Consider the following 9,518-nt stretch of genomic DNA (forward strand, 5'->3'; position numbering starts at 1 on the left):
CGATGGCAGGATACATCCGTCGGAGTTCCTCAGCATCTACACCATCGCGGTGCAGGCTGCCGGGGGACGCGACGAGAAGATCCTTGCTAACTACTTCCCGCTGGTGCTCAAGCCCAACGTCAGATCTTGGCTCATGCACTTGCCGGACAACTCCATCTCTTCATGGGCGGACCTGTGCCATCAGTTTGTCGGCGCCTTCACAGGCGGCCACAAACCCCATGGTCAGGAGAGCGACCTTCATCTGCTCGCCCAGAAAGAAGGAGAACCCCTGCGCAAGTATATACAGAGATTTAGCCAGGTCCAGCGCAACATCCCAGACATCCACCCTGCCGCGATTATTAGCGCGTTCCATCAGAACGTGCGTAACCGTAGGATGAGGGAGGAGATGGCGATGTGCAAGATCAGAGGTGTCAGCGAGCTATATGCTCTGGCCAACAAGTGTGCACGGGCTGAAGAAGGGAGGAAACTCCCCGGAGAGAATGCAGGAGCAGAAGGATCTGACAGTGGGGACGCCCCTCCGGCAAAGAGGAATCGGAGGCGGAATAACAGAAAGAGGAAAGCTAAGGATGTGCTAGTTGTCGAGCAGTCCGGCAACGGAGGTGGTTTCGACAAGGTCAAGGCTGGTGACTCCGGCGAGGCTGTGGTGGCCGCCGACAAGCACGACGGCTCCGGCAAGCAGTACTGCAAGATCCACCGCACCAAGGGCCACGACCTCCAAGCCTGCAAGAAGGTTGAGCAGATGGCGGAGTTACAGAAAGCTTAATATGAGCGTCGCGACAAGGAGAAGGCCCAGGGAGGTGGCGGAGGATCCGGCAAGAAGCGTCCTGCCCGGGGAGGGCACCGCGGCAAGGCCAAGCAGCGGCAAGGAGACAGACCTCCCCGCGGCCGCGACAAGGACGAAGACGAAGATGAAGATGATGAGATGGATGAGGATGAGACCGACGAGCAAGAATTTCAGAAGGCAAGAGAGGTTTTGTGCGTTGACGGCGGTGCTTCTCTGCACACCTCGCACCGCCAACTCAAACAGTGGGTGCGGGAGGTAAATGCAGCAGAACCATCAGCCGAATCGCGCAAACCCCTAAAGTGGTCCAGCACGCCCATCGTCTTTGATGTTGAGGATCACCCTGATCGCATCACCGCGGTCGGGTGCTTGCCGATGTTGGTTTCGCCAACCATCCCCAACCTCAAGGTCACAAAGATGTTGGTTGACGGCGGGGCCGACCTAAATCTAATCTCTTCCGTGGTGCTCAGCAAGCTCCAGATCCCCGACAGTGAGCTCGAAGAGACTGGTACCTTTCAAGGAATCAACCCGGGAAGGAGCAAGCCGAAGGGGAAGATCACACTGCCGGTGACGTTTGGTAGCGAGCTGAATTTCAGAACAGAGAAAGTCACATTTGGCGTTGCTGATTTCCCATTGCCCTACAATGGGATACTCGGCCGTCCAGCGCTTGCCAAGTTCATGGCGGCCTCTCACTATGCATATAATGTGCTCAAAATGCCTGGTCCGATAAGTGTCATTTCTGTCCAAGGCGACAAGAGGGATGCACTTATCTGTACCGACAAGATCTACCGGGAAACAGCAGCCGCAGCAGAGCGCAAGCCACTTGCCGCTGAAGCTCCCGGGGGGAAGAAGAAGAAGACCAAGTCTGGCAAGAGTAGCTCTGATGCCCACTCCGGCAAGCGCACCTCTTCGGAGTGCTGCGCTACCGTCGAGGACGCACCATCGAGCTCCACCGGCAAGTGCAAGAAGGCAAAGATAGCTTCACCAGAGACCAAGAAAGTGGCCGCCAAGGAGGACGGCACTGGTGGTACCTTCACCATCAGTGCCACGCTTGACCCTAAATAGGAAAGCGCGCTCGTTGCTTTCCTGCGGGCGAATGTCGATGTGTTTGCATGGCAGCCATCCGACATCCTCGGTGTTCCCAGGAAAGTAATTGAGCACCACCTTGCCGTCTGCCCTCACGCGCGGCCCGTCAAGCAGAGAGTCAGGAAGCAAGCAGTGGAGCGTCAAGAGTTCATTGCAGAAGAGATCAAGAAATTGGAAGCAGCAGGCTTGGTCCGAGGAGTACGCCATCCAACGTGGTTAGCCAATCCAGTAGTCGTGCGCAAAGCAAACGGGAAGTGGAGGCTTTGTATTGACTTCACTGATGTTAATAAAGCTTGTCCGAAGGATCCATTTCCCTTGTCACGCATTGACCAGATTGTCGACTCCACAACAGGATGTGATCTGCTTTCATTCCTTGATGCATACTCAGGATATCATCAGATCTTCATGGCAGAAGAGGATGAAGAGAAAACCGCATTCATTACTCCATGTGGCACGTACTATTTTGTACGGATGCCTTTCGGACTAAAGAATGCTGGTTCAACGTTTGCAAGAGTAGTCAGTCATGCTTTTGAGCCACAGCTGCACAGAAATGTAGAAGCTTACATGAATGACATAGTGGTCAAGAGCAAGGACAAAGAGACGCTGATCCAAGATTTGGACGAGACTTTTGCAAATCTGCGCAAGATCAATCTCAAGTTGAATCCCGAGAATTGCGTGTTTGGAGTTCCTTCCGGCAAGCTTCTCGGATTCTTTGTGTCCCAGAGAGGGATTGAAGCCAACCCCGACAAGATTAAGGCTATCGAGCAGATTGAAGCCCCGAAGCGCGTCAAGGATGTGCGAAGGCTTGCCGGCTGCGTTGCTGCTCTCAGTAGGTTCATTGCTAAGTCCGCTGAGCGCGCCCTGCCATTTTTCAAAATTTTGAAAAAGGCAGGTCCAATGAAATGGACTCCGGAAGCGGAGGCTGCGCCGCAGGACTTGAAGAGGTACCTATCCTCCACTCCAACACTTGTCGCACCTAAGCCACAAGAGAAGTTGCTGCTATATCTGGCGGCGACCAATCAAGTGGTTAGTGCTGCGTTAGTAGCGGAGAGGGAGGCGGATGATGAGCCAGCGGCCGCGGCAAGCGAATCCGGCGACAAGCAGGGGGCTTCCCCGACAAGTTCTGATTCCGGCAAGGATGGATCTGTGCAGTTGCCGGAAGAGAAACAGAAGAAGATGGTGCAGCGCCCAGTTTACTTTGTCAGTTCCCTTCTGTAGGGGGCTAGATCAAGGTACTCTGGTGTGCAGAAGTTGCTTTTCGGCCTTCTCATGGCCTCGAGGAAGCTGCGCCATTACTTTCAAGCACATGAGATCACAGTTGTCACTCGCTTTCCGTTAAAGAGGATACTGCAGAATCCAGAGGTAACAGGCAGGATCGTCGAGTGGGCACTAGAATTGTCAAGCTTCGGCCTCAAGTTTGAAAGTACTTCAACTATTCAGAGCCGAGCATTGGCAGAATTCATAGCAGGGTGGACGCCAACACCTGATGAAGAAACTCCAGAGAAGAGCATCCCCGTCGAGGAAACAAGCAAGGAGTGGATCATGTACTTTGATGGTGCCTTCTCACTGCAAGGCACCGGTGCGGGCGTACTCCTTGTCGCACCCACCGGAGAGCACCTCAAGTACGTGATCCAAATGCACTTTCCCAAGGAGCAAGCAACAAACAATACTGCAGAGTATGAAGGCCTGCTTGCCGGACTCAGGATCGCGGCAGAACTTGGGATCAAGAAGCTTATTGTCAGGGGTGACTCACAGCTTGTCGTCCGCCAAGTTAACAAAGATTATCAGAGTCCGTTGATGGAAGCCTACATTGATGAAGTGAGGAAGCTAGAAGAACATTTTGACGGCCTGTAAATGGAACATGTTCCGAGAGCTCAGAACGGCATTGCAGATGGCCTGTCAAAGTGTGCCGCACTCAAGTTACCTGTGGAACCAGGAATTTTTGTGCTCAAGCTGACTCAGCCATCTGTAACAACATCAACTGGACAGAGCAAAAAGAGAAAGCTGATTACTGGCGACTACTTTCCGGCAGAGCTCCCCGAAGCCACCGCCAAGAAGGTCCCCAGGGTCAACACAGAAAGTGCTGAGGAGCAGTCTGCTCCGACAATCCCTAGGGTTTGTTTCGTTGAAGCAGACGCTTCCGACAAGTTGTGTCCCGACACGCTTGCCGGGGAACATCACGCTCCGACAGGATCCCAGATTCTTGCCGTAGAAGCGAATGTTCCCGCAGCAGCATTTGAGCCTTTAGTCCTTGTCGACGAGCCGCAAGCTCCGGCATGGGCACAGCAGATCGTCCATTTCCTGCAAACAGGAGAACTTCCCGAGGAACAAGAAGAAGCAGAGAAAGTAGCCCGGCAATCAAGTATGTACCAGTTTGTTGATGACATACTGTACAGAAGAAGATTCAACGGAGTGAAATTGAAGTGCATTTCCCGGGAAGAAGGACAGGAGCTGTTGGCGGAGATACATGGAGGCATATGTGGTCACCACATTGGCGCAAGAGCACTTGCCGGCAAAGCTTTCTGGCAAGGTTTCTTCTGGCCGACAGCCCTCCAGGATGCAACTGCACAAGTAACCAAGTGTGAAGCGTGCCAGTTCCACTCCAAACAGATTCATCAACCAGCTCAAGCTCTCCAAACAATCCCTTTATCCTGGCCATTTTCGGTCTGGGGGCTCGATATCCTCAGCCCCTTTCCCCGAGCTGTCGGGGGCTTCGAGTACTTGTACGTGGCAATCGACAAGTTCATGAAGTGGCCGGAAGTGGAGGCAGTGAGGAAGGTGACAGCACAGTCAGCAGTCAAGTTCTTCAGGTCAGTTGTTTGCCGATTCGGAGTCCCTAACAGGATCATCACCGACAATGGCACACAATTCACGAGCCGCACCTTCATGCAATACGTCCAAGATCTTGGCACCAAGATCTGGTTCGCTTCTGTTGCTCACCCGAGAAGCGACGGTCAAGCGGAGAGGGCGAACGCTGAAGTGCTGCGCAGGCTCAAGACCAGAACTTTCGACAGGCTGCACAAGTGCGGAAGAAATTGGATCGAGGAGCTGCCAGTGGTTCTTTGGTCGATTAGGATGACGCCAAATCGAGCCACTGGACAGACGCCTTTTGCTCTAGTCCATGGAGCAGAAGCAGTTCTCCCCACAAAACTCGTATACGGATCGCCTCGAGTGCTCGCTTATGATGAGCTTGAGCAAGAGCAGCTGCGGCAAGATGACGCGCTGCTCCTCGAGGAGGATCGTCTTCAGGCTGCTATGCGAGCTGCTCGCTACCAGCAAGCTTTGCACCGCTACCATAGCCGCAAAGTTAATGCCAGAAGCTTCGAGGAAGGCGACCTTGTTCTTCGGCGTGTTCAATCCGCCAAGAATTCCAACAAGTTGACGCCAAAGTGGGAAGGCCCTTATCGGGTGAAACGAGTCACTAGGCCTGGCGCTGTCCGCCTTGAGACCGAAGATGGCATTCCGGTGAGCAACTCCTGGAACATAGAGCATCTTCGCAAGTTTTACCCATAAGGCGCGGTTGCCGGGCCCCGTTCCGGCAACCACCTTTTGTACAAGCTTTGCCGCTGTTGCATGTAACCCTTTGTACAAAGCCGGGCGCAGACACCGTGCATAAATAAAGATCATATGCTATGCCAAAAGTTGTCAAATTTCATGCCTTTTTCTCTTTAGCATGTATTGTCTGACACTTTGTGCAGCACTCGCTCCCGGTAAGCAGTAACGAGCTTTAAGGCTCCATATCATTATTTTCTCTTCTTTCTTCTCAAAAAGAAGGTCCCTCCGCCCACAAGTTCACCAGGGGGGGAGGAGAAGATAAAGGTGTGGACCAGGCATCGTTCAAAGGAATCTAGCCTTGCCGGGACACAGACGACGGAAAAGCTAAGTTGCTGAAATTTAAGTATAATCAATTTTAAATTTTTAAGTTATATTCCTTGAACGACCATGCCTTGTATGGAAAACCTGTGCGCGGAGGAACCGGCTCGTGGTTAAGTTGCGCCCTTACTTTGTTTCGAGTCCGCTCAACAATGAAAGTGTGCTGCAACTAGCCCCGACAAGGTTACTTGCCGGAGGCAACACCGCGAGCAGGCTGCTGATGTTCCGCACTCAGCGCTCGCGGCAAGTGTGCTTGCGCCGGCAAGTTTCCAAGAAGCGTAGGGTGAAAACATACAAGGCGTAGAACCAAGTAAAGGAAATAACATAGCAAGCAGTTCCCAGAATAAAGTTATATTACAATAAATAACTTGCCGCGTTCTAATGGATTGTTCCTACGGCATATCTAGCAGCGGCAAGAAAAAGGGAGAAGAAGGGTGGCCTAATCCACGCGCTCGCCATTGATCCTCCTGACCTCATTCACCTTGTCCACAATGGGTGCGACGATGGCTTTGAGTTCTTCAAGATCAGCACCCGCCGGCAGCTTCTTGAGGATGCGGGTGAGGTCGACGCCAGGGTTGCGAAAGAGTATCTTCACCAACACCTTCTCCAAGACCTTGGCGCAGATAGCGCGCGACTCATCGGCCAGCTTCTTTGGAATCTTTTCCCGGAGCTGCTGGAGAGCCGTCACCACACCCTTGAAGAAAAGCGTAAGCTTGGCGCTGGGCTGGAGGTTTTCCTCAGTGGAGTACCCGAAGCCTGCCAAGTCCAGCTCCGCCAGCTCCTCGTCGATGGATGCAGCGATGTTGACGAGGCCCTCCGTCCAGAGCTCCACCGTGGCCTTGAAGGTGTTCTGGGTCTCAGCGGCCCTCATCAGCAGCTCCTCGTTGCCCTTGAGCTCCTTCTTCAAGTCATCCTCTCGCCTCTTGGCGGTGTCCAATGTCTCCGTCAAGGTGGTCAGCTTCATCTCCAGATCAGCGCTTGAGTCCTTGGCAGCGTTCAGTTCCTTGGCCTTCTCGGCGAGTTGGACTTGCAGATCGCCATGGGCAAGTGCGTCCTTCTCGCGTTCGCGCTAGAGTGCGGCAAGCTCTTCATTCTTCTTTCCCATATCTGCCTCCAGCTGCGCCACTTTCTCCTCTAACTCCTTCTTGGCGGCCTCGGCGGCCGCGGCAGCGTCCTTCGCCTCCTTGAGTGCCCCGCCAAGTGATTGTTCCCGTGCGGCGAACTCCTCCTCGTGGCTGTCCAGGTTCACTTTCTTCTGCATCAGTTCACCTTCCCGCCTGGACATCTCCTCGGCGGCGAGCCTCTGCTGCTCCTCGGCCTCAGCCTTTTCCAGGATAAACGCCTTCCTTGCCTCGTCAAGTTGCGCCCTCTCCTCCGCAATGGATCGGAGGGCCTCCTGGTTGCGGCTCTTGAGATCCTCCGCATGCTTCTCTATGTCAACTCCTGCCTGCGCGACAAGCGCTTCCCGGGACTCAAGCTTTGCTTGCCGGGCACGGTAGAATGACACCAACTTCCGGAGCAGTTGCTCCTCCTCAGACTCGCCACTGCTGCTGCTGGGCGCGTCAACCACTGCCAGCCCAGCAGAGGCGAGTACTTCCCCGTCAAACTCCTCTCCTTCGACCGGCGCCCTGGAGCTCGACGCCCAGGGAAGCTTGATGTATACGCCCTCGCCGTCCTTCAAGTAAGCGCCTGGCTGGGGCTCCTCGGAGCCCGGTGCTGCATCAGCGGCGGAGGGGTCGGCGGTCGGTGCAGCGCCCTGCGCTCCTGTGCCCTCCGGGTCGTCAGTACGATCGCCGGACCCCTCGCCAGCTCCTGCACCAGCAGCCTTGGCGGCTTCTTCATCGGCGGGTTCATCAGCGCCGGCCTCTTCCTCGTCAGCGACGGCATTCCCAGTATTGCCGCGTGCGCCTTCCTCGCCGGTGGCCTCAGTCTCCATCGGGTCTGTGAGAGGGGGATCTGAGGACAGAAAGAGGAAGGAAAATTCAAGCAAATATCCAAAAAAGAAGAAAGAAGATCAAAAGGAGAATCCAAGGGAAGGTTTCCGACAAGGAGGGTTACCTGTGCTGGGCTCCGTGACCATGGGCTCCACCACTGGGGGCTCGCTGGTTCCACCCCTTGCCGGGGATCCCTCCCTTGCCGGGGAGCGCTCCCTTGTCGGGGAATCGCCCCTTGGCGGCGTAGTCGAAGTCGACAACACCTCTGGGGCGGCCTCTGGTTGTTCCTGGTGGGCTTGTTCTGCTCCTACACAAATGAATCAACAATCAAGATGTCAGCAAAAGAAGAAGCACCCATGCGCGCCCCACAACAGGAAGTGAACCAAACACTTACGCTGGGGGCTGTGCTGGGGGCTGCTGCGAGGAGAAGGAACCGAATCCGTCAAGGTGGTCTCGGACGTGTCCTCTGCCGTCACGGCAGGATCATCCTCGATGACAACCACGGGGACCTTGGCCCTCTTCGCCGCTCTCTCGGCCAGAGCCCTGAAAAGGAACAAGATTCAGGGAGAAGCAGATCAGACGCGAGACAAGAAATAACAAAGAAAATCAAGAACAGCGAGAAGAAAGTCTTACTCCTCCACCTCCTCCTCCTCTTCATCATCATCGGAGGAGCTCAGCACGGAGAGGTCGAAGTCCGGTACCCTCTCTGCGCGGTGTGGCGGAGGAGTAGGCTCCCTTCGGTGTTTGACGGGAGCTGCGGCAGGATCAGGCGTGACGGCCCGGGAAGACCCCACCTCAGTTAACGGCACAGCCTGGGACCCCCCCCCCACGGCAACGGTACTTGCCGCGGTAGAGCGTGTCCCACGGCGCCTCGGCTACTGGACTGCCTGTCCTCCTGCCGTATCTCCAACTCGACGGAGGCGCCTTCTTGGTTGGAATTGGGGCTGCGCTGGGGGCTCCGCCTGTGGCAAGCTGCTCGAAGACGGCTGGCCGCTCGCGCCCTCGGCGGGCTCGCTCGTTTCGGCCTCGGGCTCCTCCTCGCCAACGACCTCTTCCCTCTCGGCAAGGCTCGCCGCCTCGGCCGCCTCTGCCTCCTCCAACGTGAAGCCGAACTCGCCCGCGGCGGCGGCTGCCGCCGCCTCTTCGGCCCTGCTGGCGATGTACTGCATCTCGTTTTCGGTGGTGGCGCGGGTGAGAAGCTTCTTCTCGTCGGCGTTGACTGCTACCTCCGTCAAGCCATCGAAGAATTGCTGCACGACGTCGTCGGCGGGCTCCATCCAAGTTGGGATTATCCCGTGCGAATCGCACTCTGGCATCATTGCGCAGATGCGATCGCGCTGGGAGTTGTTGCACAATGGGATGACGCCCTGCGGCAGCCTGAACCACTCTGGATGGTTGGTGTCATGCTTGAACAACTCCCTCAGCATCCCGTCAAGCTCCAGAACTGTGAAGTTGAAATTGAGGCCTGGGCGCAGCCTCATGATATCCGTCGGGCCGCCAAACTGCCAGGCGGTCCTCCCCCTCTTCTGCAGAGGGGCGATGCGACGGCGAAGGAAATCCGCGCCCACCGCTCCTGCTGTGAGCCCGGCAAGCCTGAGCCAGAGGATTCGCGTGGTGGCAATCTTCAGCTTGGCGTCGTCCGGCGACAGAGCGCCCCAGTCGCCGCCGCGAACTACCCGAGCCTGGCGCAGGTTGGTGAATGGCTGCGGATTGGCATCACAGATCCAGCACCATTCCGCCCTCCACTCATCCCACTTGCTGCAAAGCTCACCCGCCAGATACACCTCCTTCATGCCGAGTCGTGAGGTCCAGGCGACTCCGCCAGCCAATGGCTCTCCTTTCTC

The sequence above is a fragment of the Triticum dicoccoides genome, chromosome 3B (assembly GCF_002162155.2).
Source record: "Triticum dicoccoides isolate Atlit2015 ecotype Zavitan chromosome 3B, WEW_v2.0, whole genome shotgun sequence".
Lineage (NCBI taxonomy): Eukaryota > Viridiplantae > Streptophyta > Magnoliopsida > Poales > Poaceae > Triticum > Triticum dicoccoides.